The sequence below is a fragment of the Heterodontus francisci genome, chromosome 2, assembly GCF_036365525.1.
Source record: "Heterodontus francisci isolate sHetFra1 chromosome 2, sHetFra1.hap1, whole genome shotgun sequence".
NCBI lineage: Eukaryota > Metazoa > Chordata > Chondrichthyes > Heterodontiformes > Heterodontidae > Heterodontus > Heterodontus francisci.
This window is the reverse complement of record NC_090372.1, coordinates 203,377,058-203,394,842: the sequence shown is the minus strand read 5'-3', so window position 1 is coordinate 203,394,842 and position 17,785 is coordinate 203,377,058. Positions and strand designations below refer to the sequence as shown.

At 43.9% G+C, this 17,785-nt stretch overlaps 1 protein-coding gene across 4 annotated transcripts in view; it reads left to right on the top strand.

Moving 5' to 3' along the window:
- The window catches only part of galnt11 (UDP-N-acetyl-alpha-D-galactosamine:polypeptide N-acetylgalactosaminyltransferase 11 (GalNAc-T11)), a 214,858-nt gene that overhangs the window by 856 nt on the left and 196,217 nt on the right, over nucleotides 1–17,785 (top strand). Inside the window, exon 2 of one of the 4 annotated variants that reach the window (XM_068015047.1) lies at nucleotides 16,973–17,081. The exons of the other annotated variants lie outside the window; for them this stretch is intronic. The gene's annotated coding sequence lies outside the window, so the exon portion shown is untranslated. The remainder of the gene's footprint in view (nucleotides 1–16,972; nucleotides 17,082–17,785) is intronic. 4 annotated transcript variants of the gene reach the window in all.

The following is a 17,785-nucleotide window of genomic DNA, read 5'->3' as shown; positions in this document are numbered from 1 at the left end:
CCCGAAGCTAGTTTTTTAAAAAAATCCGGTAAAGTTAACTTTCGACAGGACTTGTCTGTTGAAACCGCGTGGTATGTCTTGAGAATCACTGTTTGAATGCTAATGTCGATGTCAGAAAGCAGGCTCCTTTTAAAAGCTCATTCATAATATATCATGGACAATCCCATTCCCATGTATTTATGAAACAAAAACAGGAAATGTTAGAAACCTTCAGAAGATCAGTCAGTATAAACCTTTACAACACAGAAGGAAGCCATTCAATTTATTGTGTCTAGTTTTCATTCGACGAATCCCAATGTTTTGTGCTTCAAATGCTTTGCGATTCGTCCGTTAAAATATACCATGGTCTCTGCCTCAGCAACTTCCTATTGCAAACATCCCATGCTCTAGCAAGCCCTAGTAGAAAAGAATTTCGCAGTGGTTAGCACCGCAGCCTCACAGCTCCAGGGACCCGGGTTCGATTCTGGGTACTGCCTGTGCGGAGTTTGCAAGTTCTCCGTGTCTGCGTGGGTTTTCGCCGGATGCTCCGGTTTCCTCCCACATCCAAAAGACTTGCAGGTGATAGGTAAATTGGCCGTTGTAAATTGCCCTGAGTATAGGTAGGTGATAGGGAATATGGGATTACCGTAGGGTTAGTATAAATGGGTGGTTGTTGGTCGGCACAGACTCGGCGGGCCGAAGGGCCTGTTTCAGTGCTGTATCTCTAAATAAAAATAAATAAATAAATATAAATAACACTCAGTGACTGTTAATTAATGATAAATGATCGCTATCTTCTCGACCAGACAAAATCTTTCCATATTTACTTTATCAAGGCCTATTGAACTTTAAAAAACTGGGTTGGCCCACTCAAGGACAGACAAGGGAATCTATGTGTGGAGCCAGAGGAAATGGGCGAGGTACTAAATGAGTACTTTGCATTAGTATTCACCAAAGAGAAGGACTTGGTGGATGATGAGCCTAGGGAAGGGAGTGCAGATAGTCTCAGTCATCTCATTATCAAAAAGGAGGAGGTGTTGGGTGTGTTGTAAAGCATTAAAATAGATAAGTCCCCAGGGCCTGATGGGATCTACCCCAGAATACTGAGGGAGGCAAGGGAAGAAATTGCTGGGGCCTTGACAGAAATCTTTGCATCCTCATTGGCTACAGGCGAGGTCCCAGAGGACTGGAGAATAGCCAATGTTGTTCCTTTGTTTAAGAAGGGTAATCCAGGAAATTATAGGCCGGTGAGCCTTATGTCAGTGGTAGGGAAATTATTAGAGAGGATTCTTCGGGACAGGATTTGGAAACAAACGAACTTATTAGGAAGTGATGAAGATGATTGATGAAGGAAGGGCAGTGGATGTTATCTATATGGACTTCAGTCAAGGTCCCTCATGGCAGACTGGTACAAAAGGTGAAGTCACACGGGATCAGAGGTGAGCTGGCAAGATGGATACTGAACTGGCTCAGTCATAGAAGACAGAGGGTAGCAATGGAAGGGTGCTATTATGAATGGAGGGATGTGACTAGTGGTGTTCCGCAGGGATCAGTGCTGGGACCTTTGCTCCTTGTAGTATATATAAATGATTTGGAGGAAGATGTAGCTGGTCTGATTAGTAAGTTTGCGGACGACACAAAGGTTGGTGGAGTTGCGGATAGTGATGAGGATTGTCAGAGGATACAGCAGCATATAGATTGGTTGGAGACTTGGGCGGAGAAATGTCAGATGGAGTTTAATCCGGACAAATGTGAGGTAATGCATTTTGGAAGGTCTAATGCAGGTGGAAAGTATACAGTAAATGGCAGAACCCTTAGGAGTATTGACAGGCAGAGAGATCTGGGCGTATAGGTCCACAGGTCACTGAAAGTGGCAACGCAGGTGGATAAGGTAGTCAAGAAGGCATATGGCATGCTTGCCTTCATCGGTCGGGGCATAGTGTATAAAAATTAGCAAGTCATGTTGCAGCTGTACAGAGCTTTAGTTAGGCCACACTTAGAATATTGCCTGCAATTCTGGTCGCCACACTACCAGAAGGACGTGGAGGCTTTGGAGAGGGTACAGAAGAGGTTTACCAGGATGTTACCTGGTCTGGAGGGCATTAGCTATGAGGAGAGGTTGGATAAACTCGGATTGTTTTCACTGGAACGACTGAGGTGGAGGGGCGACATGATAGAGGTTTACAAAGTTATGAGCGGCATGGACAGAGTGGATAGTCAGAAGCTTTTTCCCAGGGTGGAAGAGTCAGTTACTAGGGGACATAGGTTTAAGGTGCGAGGGGCAAAGTTTAGAGGGGATGTGCGAGGCAAGTTCTTTACACAGAGGGTGGTGAGTGCCTGGAACTTGCTGCCGGGGGAGGTGGTGGAAGCAGATACGATAGCGACGTTTAAGAGGCATCTTGACAAATACATGAATAGGATGGGAATAGAGGGATACGGACCCTGGAAGTGCAGAAGGTTTTAGTTTAGGCAGGCATCAAGATCGGCGCAGGCTTGGAGGGTCGAATGGCCTGTTCCTGTGCTGTACTGTTCTTTGTTCTTTGTTAAATCTCCACTTAGCCTTTTCCATTCTTGTAGAAATAGTTCTAGCATCTTGAGGTTTCTCTTCATAACTGGAGTTTATCATCCTGTTATCGTTTAAGTAAACCTGTGCTGTACACTTTTCTATAATGGGGTGCCCAAACATTGCATCCTGTTCTCTAACTGGCCTAACCATTGCCTTGCACATATTGATCATCTCTTGACAATTGTACCCTATGGCCCAACTCATCAACCCAAAATACTGATGACTATCTTTTAGCTTAATTTGCCTGCATTGCACTGTCAGGAAATTATGCATTTACAGCCTTAGATACTTGTTTGTTAAAAAAAAAATGTGTTCCTATGAGTATTGCTGGCAAGGCCAGCATTTGTTGCCCATCCTTAATTCCTCTTGAGAAGGTTCTTCCAAACCCTTCAGCACAATGTTGAAAAACAATGAAATAGATTGTACAGAGACAGAGAGAGAATTCTATGATTTGACTTGTTTAAGTGATACTGGTGGAAAATTGTAGGCATTGCACATGTTGAGACTATAGAACCTGCCTGAGTCACCACTCTGATGAAAGTGTCAAGTCCAAGTCCAAGCTTGTGTTTTTGGGAGAGGTTGATGCTGTTAGGTAACCATATTAAAAGCACAAAAAGTCCTATTATTCTGAAATGTTTGTTTAAATCTTTACTTTTGGTTTCTGTTACTGAAGAACAAAATTGCTGGTCGAAATTTTATTTCAAAAAAACATTCTACTAATTGATCAGCCAACAGTGACAGAGCGTTTTATGTCTGGATAGTAAAAATGCTCAGTACTTTCCTTATTTTTCTTCCTTTTCTCATTACCTATCTTGTTCCTTAACTGCCATCTATGATTCCATAATACATAATGCCTCAAACAAAAATATATCAATCTCCCCATTTTGAAATTTTCAATTGACCTAGCCTCAACTGCTTTTAGGGGCTGAGTTCCAGATTACAATAATTTTAAGATTACATAATTTCAGAGTTGTTACAGTGCAGAAGGAGGCCATTTGGCCCATCGTGTTTGCACCAGCTCTCCGAATGAGCAGCTCACTTAATGCCATTCCCCTGCCTTCTCCCTGTAACCCTGCACATTCTTCCTTTTACATAGAACAGTCTAATTCCCTTTTCAATGCTTCATTTGAACCTGCTTCCACCACACTTAGGTAGTGCATTCCAGACCTTAACCACTCGCTGCGTGAAAATGTTTTTCCTCGTGTCGCTTTTTCTTCTTTTAGCAATTACTTTACATCTGTGCCCTCTCGCTCTCGATCCTTTCACGAGTGGGAACAGTTTCTCCCTATCCATTCTGTCCAGACCCCTCATGATTTTGAATACCTTTATCAAATCTCCTCTCGACCATCTGTTCTCCAAGGAAAATAGTCGTAACTTCTCCAATCTATCTTCATAACTGGAGTTCCTAATCCCTGGAACCATTCTTGTGAATTTTTTCTGCACTCCCTCCAATGTTTTCACATCTTTCCTAAAGTGCGGTGCCCAGAACTAGATGCAGTATTCCAGCTGAGGCTGAACTAGTGTCTTTTAAAAGTTCAACATAACCTCCTTGTTCTTGTACTTTGTGCCCCTATTAATAAAGCCCAGGATACTGTATGCTTTATTAATCGCGCTCTCGCCCTGTCCTGCTACCTTCAGTGACTTATGCACATATACTCCCAGGTCCCTCTGCTCCTGCAGCCGCTTTAGAATTGTGCTCTTCATTTTGTATTGTCTCTCCATGTTTTTCCTACCAAAATGAATCACTTCACATTTCTCCACATTGAACTTCATCTGCCACCTGTCTGCCCATTCCACTGACTTGTCTATGTGCTTTTGAAGTTCTACATTATCCTCCTCACAATGCACAATGCTTCCAAGTTTTGTATCATCCGCAAACTTTGAAATTGTACCCTGTACAGCAACGTTAATATATATCGGGAAGAGCAAGGGCCCCAATGCTGACCCCTGGGGAACTCCACTACAAATCTTCCTCCAGCCTGAAAAACATCCATTAACCACTAATCTTTATTTCCTATCACTCAGCCAATCCAGTATCCATGTTGCTACTGTCCTGTTTATTCCATGAGCTATAACTTTGCTCACAAGTCTGTTGTGTGGCAATGTATCAAATGTCTTTCTGAAGTCTATGTACGCTACATCAACAGCATTGCCCTCATACGAATTAGGAGCAGCAGTAAGCCACTCAACCCCTCGAGCCTGCTCCTCCATTCAATAAGTTCATGGCTGAACTGATTACTCCACATTTCCACCTACCTCAGATAACCTTCCACCCCCATGCTTATCAAGAATCTATCTACCTCTGCCTGAAAAATATTCAAAGACTTTGCTTCTATTGCCTTTTGAGGAAGAGAATTCCAAAGACTCGCGACCCTCTGAGAGAAACCCACTCTGTTACCTCTTCAAATAAAAAAACTTCAAGTTAGTTAAACATGATTTTCCCTCAAGAGATTCATGCTGGCTTTCTTTAATTAACCCACATTTGTCCATGTGACTGTTGATTTTGTTTCGAGTTATTCTTCCTAGAAGTTTCCCCACCACCGATGCCCCCTTGATCTAGACTCTACCACACTAGAGGAAATAGTTTCTCTTGATCAACACCTCTGATCATTTTTAACACCTCAATGTGAATTTGAATCCTCTATATCCAAAGGAATACATGTCTAGTCTATGCCATCTGTCCTCACAATTTAACCCTTTTAGCCTGATTATCATTCTAGTGAATGTATACTGCATATTCTCCAAGGCCAGAATATCCTTCCTGAGATGCATCGTCCAGAATTAAATGCGGTACTCTGAATGGAGGCAAACAAGAGCTTTATATAGCTATAACATAACTTCTACCTCTTTGTATCCCACCCCCCTTATAAAGTCAATCATTCCATTAGCCTTTTTAATTACTTTTTGTACCTGTCTACTACCTTTTAGTGATTTCTGCTTTTGGGCCCCTAAAGCTCTCTGCTCATCTTCAGTTCCTAGCTTCTTACTATTCAGAAAATACTCTGATCTATCTTTCTTGGGTCCAAAGTGGATGACCTCACAATTTCCTACATTGAACTCCATCTCCCACAGTTTTTCCCACTCACTTGACCTATCAGTGTCCTTTTGCAACTATTTGTACCCATGTTGCTATTTACTATGCCACCCAATGTACTGTTGCAGTAAACTTAGTAAACTTCAATTCCTTCATCCAAGTCATTTATAAGTATAGTGAAAAGCTGAGGCCCCAGTACAGAACCCTGATGAAGGGTCTCTGACCTGAAACGTTAACTCTGCTTCTCTCTCCACAGATGCTGCCAGACCTGCTGAGTGTTTCCAGCATTTCTTGTTTTTATGTACCAAAATGTTAGTTGATGGGAGCCACGCTGCATTGCAGTTTGGTGGAGAAGCAAAATGCCAAAATATTGCTAAGGGAAGGTGGGGGGGAAATGGTGCTCATGGTGCTGTGAATAAGCCAGCCTCTCAATGGTGCTCAGTATTGGGGAGGAGGAAAGGCTTGAACACTTGGGTAAGAGTGATCATTGTATCATGAGGTTTAGATTAGCAATGGAGAAGAGCAAGACAGTCTAAAGTAGAACTTCTAAATTGGAAGAGGGCTAACTTTAGTGGGAAGAGAGGGGATCTAGCCAGAGTAAAACGCAACCGTAGATTGACAGGAAAAACTGTAATGGAGCAATGGTTGATCTTTAAGGAGGAGATGTTTCAGGTATTGGCTAGCTACATTCCAGCAAGGGCGAAAGGTAAGGGAACCAAAGCCATGACTCCTTGGATAACAAAGGAGTTGGAGAATATGATGAAACAAAAAAACAGGATGTATAATGCATATCCGGTGAATTCTCCAAGTGAGAACCAAGCCAAATACAACACATTCTCACACTCACCCCCCATTCACTCTTTACCTGTAGTTAATACAATTTTGCTTTGTACCGTCTTTGCACTTGTATAATTCAAACAAAATCAAATTCTCAATAGGGCATCTGCAATAACATTATTTTTGCCCGAAATGTGGACAGTCTTTAAGTGATAGGGCTGCAACAGTAAACTCCAACAGAATATTCTGGCATTCTAGGTTTTAAATTTTTCCACAAAGGTTAGGGGGTTATGATGACTCTCTCTGTAGTTGTGGCGGACATAGACTTCAAAAAGTTTAAGAGCCAATAATAGTCCTAAGGTTTATTTTTGCACTATGGAATATCTTTTTTGGTGTCGATATAGTTTAAAAAAAAAAGTATCCCACTGGTCTTTCTATGCCTGATTCACCGTCTTGTAACAGGACTGCACCGATCCCCAGGTCACTAGCATCAGTCGCTACCTTGAAGGGCTTAGTGAAATTTGGAGCAGCCAACGCTGGTTCATTAGTCAAAACGGCCTTCAGCTTTTCAAAAGATGACTGGCACTCCCCTGACTACACTACCTTGGTTTTCTTTTTCTGTAGCAAATCTGTTAGTGGAGCAGCTACAGTACTGAAATTTCGTACAAACTTTCGGTACCACACATCACCAAAAATCTCATGAATTCTCGTTTAGTCTTGGGTGTAGGGAACTCACCAATTCTTGTATTTTTGCTGTTCTGGGCAACACTTGTCCTTGCCTTACTATATGCCCGAGGTAGGTCACTCTCACTTTTTCAAATTCACTTTTGGCCAGCTTTACCACTAAATCAGCTGCTTGTGATTTTTTTTTTAACTAGTTGTTTTAAGTGTGTCTTCCAAGTGTCACTATTGACCAGCACATCATCAAGGTAAACTACACAGTTTGGAACACTGGCTAACACTGAGTTCAGTCGTCTGAGAAGTTTCTGGAACACCCCCTAACCTGTATGTTATCACTTGACACTAGAAAAACCTATTCAGTGTGACAAAAGCTGATATGTCTTTAGCTCGGGGTGTTAAAGGAGCTTGCCAGTATCCCTTTAGCAAATCTGTCTTTGTAAAAAAAACATGACACTGCCCACTCTGTCAATACAATCTTCCAAACGAGGGATTGGGTAGGAGTCTGCCTTTGTTCCTGCATTAACTTTTCTGTAGTCTATACAATGTCTAGTTGAACTGTCAGGTTTAGGCACTAATATTATTGGTGAACTCCAGCTGCTTTGACTAGGTTCAATTAGGTGATTTTCCAGCATGTATTGGATTTCTGCTTTTACCTGGGCCTGTTTCTCTGGACTTAAGCGGTAAGGATGCAGTTTTGTAGGAACAAATTCCCCTACATCTGCATCATGTGTGGCTATGGTTGTACATCCTAGCTTATTCCTACACACTCTTAAATGCTGTGAGTAGCCTTGTTATGTCTTCTTGTTGTTCTGCATCTAAATATGAAAGCTTCATGCCCCGTCTTCCCAGCAATTCAATATTAGCTAACCAGATAGTAGGAAGCTCAATTTGATAATTGTCTAGGCCTCCTTCTGCCTCATCCTCACTATCTCTTTCATTCTTTACTGTCCCTACTACCTGACATACCCATGCTTGCTTATCCTCCTCTCAGCAATAATATTGTTTCAACATATTGATATGACACAGTTGATTCTTTTTCTGACGATCTGGGGTGTCAATCAAATAACTTACCTTACCAGTTCTCTTGACTGAACCGTGCTTTTAATGGTTCACCCTGTAAAGGTAAAAATACTAACGCTTCATCCCCTGGTGGAAATGTTCAGGTTTCAGCATGCTTGGCTGCCCATTTTTTCATAGCTGTTTGGGATGCTTAACGATGTTCCTGAGCCACATTGCAAGCTCTTGTGAGCCATTCCCGGAGCACGGATGCATAATCTAGCATAGAAGATTCATTCCTCTGTTCTAAAAACCTTTCTTTAATTAGTTTTAGAGGACCTTTTTATTTCATGTCTGTAAACTAATTCAAAAGGACTAAAACCTTTAGACTCATTAGGTGAATCTCTAGTAGCAACAAAAGAAAGTCTAGCCTTTTATCTCAATCATGGCGATATTCATGACAGTATGCCCTGATCATTGTTTTGAAGGTCTGAGGGTACCTTTCTAAAGCTCCCTATGTCTGTGGGCGGTATGCTGAATACTTTAACTGTGTTATACCCAAATTCCCCATAACTTCCTGAAATATTTTAGACATAGAATTGGAACCTTGATCCGACTGAATTTTAATCAGTAATCCATATCTAGTGAAGAATTGCGTTAACTTCTCTACTGCCTTAGCAGTAATAGTTCTCAAGGGAATGGCCTCTGGGAATCGAGTAGCCATATTCATGATGGTTAGTATATATTGGTGTCCCGCCTTTGTTTTTGGTCAAGGTCCTGCACAGTCTACCAACACCCCACTAAATGGTTCTCCAGTAACTGGTATGGGAATTAGAGGTGCCAGTTTTAGTTTTAGAGATACAGCACTGAAACAGGCCCTTCAGCCCACCGAGTCTGTGCCGACCATCAACCACCCATATATACTAATCCTACACTAATCCCATATTCCTACCACATCCCCACCTGTCTTTTTATATTTCCCTACCACCTACCTATACTAGGGGCAATTTATAATGGCCAATTTACCTACCAACCTGCAAGTCTTTTGACCTGTGGGAGGAAACCGGAGCATCCGGAGAAAACCCACGCATACACAGGGAGAACTTGCAAACTCCACACAGGCAGTACCCAGAATTGAACCCGGGTCGCTGGAGCTGTGAGGCTGCGGTGCTAACCACTGTGCCGCTTTATGGCAGGTTTCGGTTTTCCCACAATCTGGCATGTATGGCATGTTTTACAAAACTGCACCATGTCCTTGGAAAGACTTGGCCAGTAATAATGTTGACTTTTACACGATTTGGTCTTCCGGATCCCCACATGTCCTGCTATAGGGATTTTGTGCGCTAACCTTAATTACCAGTGGTATTACTTTCTGCTGAACAACCATCTAGTCTTTGTCCACAGGGCTGTGAGGCAGTCTCTACTTCTGCATCAGAACCCTATCTTTAATATAATAGCTTTCTGGAACTCCTTTTGCCTCAGCTTCTATTAGAGCTGATTGTGTCACTTTATTTAACTCTGGATCAGCTTGCTGAGCCGTGATCAGAGAAGACTTATTAAACATTTCCTTTGGATTATGCAGATCCCGAAAGAAAGTTTCAGATATTCGGCTATCTGTCTGTGGTGCCATTTACTTCTGACAATGGAACTTGTTTAGCCATTGCTCGGGTTACTACACACAAAAAATTTCTGGAACCTTTTCCTGTCTCTTTAACTTCACTTGGTTTTTCTGTGATTATGGGAGAAACTAATACTTTTGCTCCAGCCAAATCATTCCCAGGAGTAGGTCAGTTTCTTCTACTGGCAAACTATGGGCAACTCCTGTACAGTTACCGTCCCAGACATTAGGTCACACTGCATGAAGATGTCCCACCTTGTGACAATGATAACACTTAGGCTTGTGGACCTCACTTCCACCCTCAGCACCTTCCTTTCTGCCATGAGGAGGAGATCTCAGGGCGTTCCCAACTGTCCCTTCTTGTCCTGGCTACTTGCCTTCCTTTCACTCTCCCACCTTCTTTCCTTCTCAGCACCTGATATAAAGGCATGGGTATGTACTCCCCGCCAATACCATTCACTAAAACTTCAGCATTCAATGCGCTCTCTGGTGGAAGTGTTATGCCATTCCACAGGAAAAGAGTTTGGGTTGCTCCTGGTATCCCTAAGTCTAACAATAGGTTAGCCTGCCTCACTTGAGGGATAGGAGTTACTTTTTCTTTTGACAAGAATTCCCTATAACTCTCAGGTATTTTATTCGCAACCCCTACACTCTCATTGGTTTTTGTATTTGGCCTTACATCTGCAGTCAGAGCCACAGCCTGATCTGCTGTACTCACGGTCAGGGCCCCTTTTTCTGCATTGGTTTTGTGTACCCCAATAAGTCCCATGGGTTTACCTCGCAACTTCCAGCATTCTGCACAAAGATGTCCCACCTTGTGAAATTAACACTTAGGCTTGTGGACCTCACTTCCACCCTCAGCACCTTCCTTTCTGGCCTGAGGAGGAGATCTCGGGGCATTCCCAACTGTCCCTTCTTGTCCCTGGCTACTTGCCTTCCTTTCACTCTCCCACCTTCTATCCTTCTCAGGTTTGTGGGGGTGATGGATAAAGGGTTTGAGCTTATTCACAAGCTCAGAATCATCGATTTCTGCTGCTCGTCTGACCCTTGAAACCTTCTGGTTCTCTACATGAGTTCTTAGCAATGGAGGGAGTGAATTTTTAAATTCTTCCAGGCGAATTAGTTCCCTAAGGTGGCTTCCATCTTTAATGCCTGTCTCCAACAATTAAAATTAATTTGATTTACCCTCTCAAATTCTATTTAAGTCTGCCCAGACAATCTCTGGAAGTTCCAAAATTTCTGTAGTAAGCTTCAGGGACTAACTCATACACTGCAAGAATAGCCTTTTTTGCCGTCTCATAATCTGCAGAAGCCTCCTCAGAAAGCATGACATAAACTTCATGAGCTCTGCTCATCAACCTGCTTTGCCTAAGCAGTGTCCAGCTTTCCTTTGGCCATTTCATTTGTTTGGCTATCTTTTCAAAAGAAATGAAAAATGCCTCTACGTCCCTTTCCTCAAACCTGGGGAGAGCTTGTATAAATTTAAATAGCTTTCCGCTAGGTCCAGGGCTGGTGTCAGGTTCTTCCTCACCCGAATCTTCACTGGTGTCAAGACCACGCTTTTTTTGTCTTAGTTCCATCGTTTTTAATTTGAATTCTTTTCTGTCTCTTTCTCTTGCTCTTTCCTTTTCCACAAACTCAAGTTTTTCATTGTCACTTCTTTTCAAGCTCAATTTTTCAATTCTTTTTCCTCCTTTTTCTGTTCAAGCTTAAGTTTTTCGATTTCCTGTTCCGACTCAAGTTTTCCTATTTCTGTTCCTTTTTCTGTTGAAGCTTGAGTTTCTCCATTTCTAACTGAATTTTAGCTAATTCAACTGCACTGCCCTCTGATTTACTTTTTCAATTTCAAATGTTGGGCTATTACTTCAATTATCTGTACTTTTTTAGCCCCTGATTTTGATTCTAACCCCAATTGTGCTACCAAATCCTCTAGTTTTTTAAAAATTCATTCATGGGATGTGGACGACACTGGCCAGGCCAGCATTTATTGCCCATCCCTAATTGCCCTTGAGAAGGTGGTAGTGAGCTGCCTTCTTGAACTGCTGCAGTCCATTTGGGGTAGGTATACCCAAAGTGCTGTTAGGAAGGGAGTTCCAGGATTTTTACCCAGCGACAGTGAAGGAACAGCGATATAGTTCCAAGTCAGGATGGTGTGTGACTTGGAGGGGAACTTGCAGGTGGTGGTGTTCCCATGTATTTGTTGCCCTTGTCCTTCTCGTTGTTAGAGGTCGCGGGTTTGCAAGGTGCTGTCTGAGGAGCCTTGGTGCATTGCTGCAGTGCATCTTGTAGATGGTACACACTGCTGCTACTGTGCGTCGGTGGTGGAGGGAGTGAATGTTTGTAGATGGCGTGCCAATCAAGCGGGCTGCTTTGTCCTGGATGGTGTCGAGCTTCTTGAGTGTTGTTGGAGCTGCACCCGTCCCGGCAAGTGGAGAGTATTCCATCACACTCATGACTTGTGCCTTGTAGATGGTGGACAGGCTTTGGGGAGTCAGGAGGTGAGTTGCTCGTTGCAGGATTCCTAGCCTCTGACCTGCTCTTGTAGCCATGGTATTTATATGGCTATTTCAGTTCAGTTTCTGGTCAATGGTAGCCCCTAGGATGTTGATAGTGGGGGATTCAGCGATGGTAATGCTGTTGAATGTCAAGGGGAGGTGGTTAGATTCTGTCTTGTTGGAGATGGTCATTGCCTGGCACTTGTGTGACGTGAATGTTACTTGCCACTTATCAGCCCAAGCCTGGATATTGTCCAGGTCTTGCTGCATTTCAACACGGACTGCTTCAGTATCTGAGGAGACATGAATGGTGCTGAACATTGTGCAATCATCATTGAACATCCCCACTTCTGACCTTATGATTGAAGGAAGGTCATTGATGAAGCAGCTGAAGATGGTTGGGCCCAGGACACTACCCTGAGGAACTCCTGCAGTGATGTCCTGGAGCTCAGATAATCGACCTCCAACAACCACAACCATCTTCCTTTGTGTTAGGTATGACTCCAGCCAGCGGAGGGTTTTCCCCCTGATTCCCATTGACCTCAGTTTTGCTAGGGCTCCTTGATGCCATACTCGGTCAAATGCTGCCTTGATGTCAAGGGCAGTCATTCTCACCTCACTTCTTGAGTTCAGCTCTTTTGTCCATGTTTGAACCAAGGCTGTAATGAGGTCAGGAGCTGAGTGGCCCTGGCGGAACCCAAACTGAGCGTCACTGAGCAGATTATTGCTAAGTAAGTGCCGCTTGATGGCACTGTTGATGACACCTTCCATCATTTTACTGATGATTGAGAGTAGGGTGATGGGGCGGTAATTGGCCGGTTTGGACTTGTCCTGCTTTTTGTGTACAGGACATACCTGGGCAATTTTCCACATTGCAGGGTAGATACCAGTGTTGTAGCTGTACTGGAATAGTTTGGTTAGGGGTGCGGCAAGTTCTGGAGCACAGGTCTTCAGAATATTGTCAGGGCCCATAGCTTTTGCAGTGTCCAGTGCCTTCAGTCATTTCTTGATATCACGCGGAGTGAATCGAATTGGCTGAAGTCTGGCATCTGTGATGCTGGGGACTTCAGGAGGAGGCTGAGATGGATCATCAACTCAGCACTTCTGGCTGAAGATTGTTGCAAATGCTTTATCTTTCGTGCTGATGTGCTGGGCTCCCCCATCATTGAGGATGGGGATATTTGTGGAGCCACCTCCTCCAGTTAGTTGTTTAATTGTCCACCACCATTCATGGATCGATGTGGCAGGACTGCAGAGCTTCGATCTGATCCGTTGGTTATGGGATCGCTTAGCTCTGTCTGTTGCATGCTGCTTACGCAGTTTGGCACGCAGATAGTCCTGTGTTGTAGCTTCACCAGGTTGACACCTCATTTTGTGGTATGCCTGGTGCTGCTCCTGGCATGTCCTCCTGCACTCTTCTTTGAACCAGGGTTCGTCTCCTGGCTTGATGGTAATGGGGGATGGTAGTGGGGGATATGCTGGGCCATGAGGTTGCAGATTGTGGTTGAGTACAATTCTGCTGCTGCTGATGGCCCACAGAGCCTCAGGGATGCCCAGTTTTGCATTGCTGGATCTGTTGGAAATCTATCCCATTTAGCACGGGGATAGTGCCCGACAACACGACGGACGGTATCCTCAATGTGAAGGCGGGACTTAATCTCCACAAGGACTGTGCGGTGGTCACTCCTACCAATACAGTCATGGACAGAAGCATCTGCAGCAGGCAGATTGGTGAGGACGAGGTCAAGTATGTTTTTCCCTCTTGTTGGTTCCCTCACCACCTGCCGCAGACCCAGTCTAGTTTAGTTTAGTTTAGAGATACAGCACTGAAACAGGCCCTTCGGCCCACCATCAACCACCCATTTATACTAATCCTACACTAATTCCATATTCCTACCACATCCCCACCTGTCCCTATATTGCCCTACACCTACCTATACTAGGGGCTATTGCTAATGGCCAATTTACCTATCAACCTGCAAGTCTTTGGCTTGTGGGAGGAAACCGGAGCACCCGGAGGAAACCCACGCAGACACAGGGAGAACTTGCAAACTCCACACAGGCAGTACCCAGAATTGAACCCGGGTCGCTGGAGCTGTGAGGCTGCGGTGCTGACCACTGCGCCACTGTGCTGCCCTAGTCTGGCAGCTATGTCCTTCAGTACTCTGCCAGCCCGGTCAGTAGTGGTGCTACCGAGCCACTCTTGGTGATGGACATTGAAGTCCCCCACCCAGAGTACATTTTGTGCCCGTGCCACCCTCAGTGCTTCCTCCAAGTGGTGTTTAACATGGTGGAGTACTGAGTCATCAGCTGAGGGAGGGCGGTAGGTGGTAATCAGTAGGAAGTTACCTTGCCCATGTTTGACCTGATGCCATGAGACTTCATGGGGTCCGGAGTCGATGTTGAGGACTCCCAGGGCAACTCCCTCCCTGCTGTATACCACTGTGCCACCACCTCTGGTGGGTCTGTCCTGCCGGTGGGACAGGACATTCCCAGGGATGGTGATGGCAGTGTCTGGGACATTGTCTGTAAGGTATGATTCCATGAGTATGACTATGTCAGGCTGTTGCTTGACTAGTGTGTGGGACAGCTCTCCCAACTTTGGCACAAGCCCCCAGATGTTAGTAAGGAGGACTTTGCAGGGTCGACAGGGCTGGGTTTGCCATTGTCGTTTCCGGTACCTAGGTCGATGCCGGGTGGTCCGTCCTGTTTCATTCCTTTTTATTGACTTCGTAGCGGTTAGGTTCAATTGAGTGGCTTGCTAGGCCATTTCAGAGGGCATTTAAAAGTTAACCACGTTGCTGTGGGTCTGGAGTCACACGTAGGCCAGTCCATGTAAGGACAGCAGATTTCCTTCCCTGAAGGACATTAGTGAACCAGATGGGTTTTTACAACAGTCGACAATGGTTTTAATTCCAGATTTATTAATTAAATTCAAATTCCACCTTCTGCTGCGGTGGGATTCGAACCCATGTCCCCAGAGAAATACCCTGGGTCTCTGAGTTACTAGTCCAGTGATAATAGCACTACGCCACCACCTACCCCTATACCTTGGTTAAGTTCTGCAAGTCACTCAGGAATACATCCTCCTTCCCCAGAAAAGTCTCAGCAATTGCAATGGACATTCTGGTGGTGTAGACTTTACTCTATTCCACGAGAAACCTGGTTCCTTTATTTTCCTTTTTCAATTATTATTACCCCACTTACAATTGAATGTTGTCAGCATTGGGTTTAAATCCTGACAGGAGCCCCCAATTAATATGTTACGACCGAGGCGTGAGGAGTGCACTGTTAACTCAGTCCCACTTCTCCACAGGTCACAACATATATTTAAATTTTTCCACTTACCGAAACAGTCAATTAGATACTCAATTTGTCCCCAGAATAGTGCACACTAACCAGGTTTCTTTCATAAACAACAAAATTATCAGTTGATTATAAACCAGGTTAAAACTAACAATGAAGTAAAACATACATACAAATTGAAATGCTAAAGCCCCTTATTTATCCTAGCCCTCACGCACACATATACAAGCTGTTAACCGGGAAAAAAGGGATTTTTGTTTACTGCTGTTACAAAGAAATAGAAGGAATAAAAAAATACACTTAGGCTGAAAAGAAGGTATGGAAGGAAGTCCTTTGTTTTGGCGAGGTGTCCCAAAGGTGAATTAGCGGCTATCAGTGGGATTGTCCTCGAACAATTCTTTCCAGGCGATGTTGATGATCAGTCTGGGTAGGCTTTCCAAGAGATGTAGCACAGAAAGTTCCAGTCAGGCTTTACAGTAGGAAGCAGCAACAAGGACTTTCCTCGGTCTTATCGCAGCAATGGTTTCTCCAAATACAGGAGGAAATGGTAAACACACTTGATGTGGGAATTCTTTTTCAAGAGAGAAAGATATCCGCTGTCTTCTCCTGGCTGGCATGCAGCAATTGACTTTTTTAACAGTTCAAAATGAAACAAAAATGGTTCAGAAGCAAGCTGCACGTCGACCATAAATCTTGGCTTGTCACTCCTTTGTAAACATTTTGTCTCTGGTCAAAAGCACAACCCCTGCTGGAATTTTTGGTCACACGTGCCTTCCAGTCTGTTTACATTTCACTCAGTCCCAAACCTTCTGTTGACCTTTTTTTAAAAAAAGCACAAAGTTCAGCAATCTACAGATGAAGCAATGTCCATAATTCAACCATAAGTTCTTTAAAACATTTTTATTTAAAACAACGGAAGAAATCTCCGTAACACTATCTACTCTGTCCAGACCCCTCATGATTTCCTCTCTTCCCCAAGGGAAATGGTCCCAATATCTCCAATCTATCTAAATAAGTTCCTCATCCCTGGAACCATTCTCGTGAATCTTTTCTGCACCCACTCTAACGCCTTCACATCCTTCCTAAAGTATGGTGCCCAGAACTGGATGCAGTGCCCTGGCCGAGGCCGAACAGTGTTTTATACAAATTTAACATAACTTCCTTGCTTTTGTATTCTATGTCCCTATTGATAAAGCCTAGGATGCTGTATGCTTTATTAACTGCTCTCTCAACTTGTCTTGCCACCTTCAATGAATTATACAGCTATACGCCCAGGTCCCTCTGCTCCAGCACCCCCTTTAGAATTGTACCATTTTATTCTATATTGTCTCTCCGTGTTCTTTCTACCAAAATGAATCACTTCACACTTCTCTGCATTAAATTTCATCTACCACTTGTTTGCCCATTCCACCAACCTGTCTACGTCCTTTTGAAGTTCTACACTATCCTCCTCACAGTTCACAGTGTTTCCAAGTTTTGTATCATCCGCACATTTTGAAATTGTGCCCTGTATTCCAAAGTCTAGCTCATGATTATATATCCAGAAGAGCAAGAGTCCCAACGCCGACCCCTGGAGAGCTACGCTATAGACGTGCCATAGGAATAGAAACAACAACTTGTATTTACATAGTGAGTTAACCTAAAAATTTCCAAGCCTTTTCATGGAAGACATAGCTTCTGTGAATTAAATAAAACATTTTTGGGGATGCCAAATCAAACTCTGTTTTACAATTGTGTGCTTTTTGTGGTTGTTCAATGAGCTATATTTAAGTTCAACAAGTTAGATAGTGGGTTTCTGCCGGGTGTTCCGGTTTCCTCCCACAGCCAAAGACTTGCAGGTTGATAGGTAAATTGGCCATTGTAAATTGCCCCTAGTGTAGGTAGGTGGTAGGAGAATGGTGGGGATGTGGTAGGGAATATGGGATTAATGTAGGATTAGTATTAGTTTAGTTTAGTTTAGAGATACAGCACTGAAACAGGCCCTTCGGCCCACCGAGTCTGTGCCGACCATCAACCACCCATTTATACTAATCCCACATTCCTACCACATCCCCACCTGTCCCTATATTGCCCTACCACCTACCTATACTAGGGACAATTTATAATGGCCAATTTACCTATCAACCTGCAAGTCTTTGGCATGTGGGAGGAAACCGGAGCACCCGGAGGAAACCCACGCAGACACAGGGAGAACTTGCAAACTCCACACAGGCAGTACCCAGAATCGAACCCGGGTCGCTGGAGCTGTGAGGCTGCAGTGCTAACCACTGCGCCACTGTGCCACTCCTGGATAGGCAATGGCTAGCATTTAGTTTGCACCACACAAGTGCCAG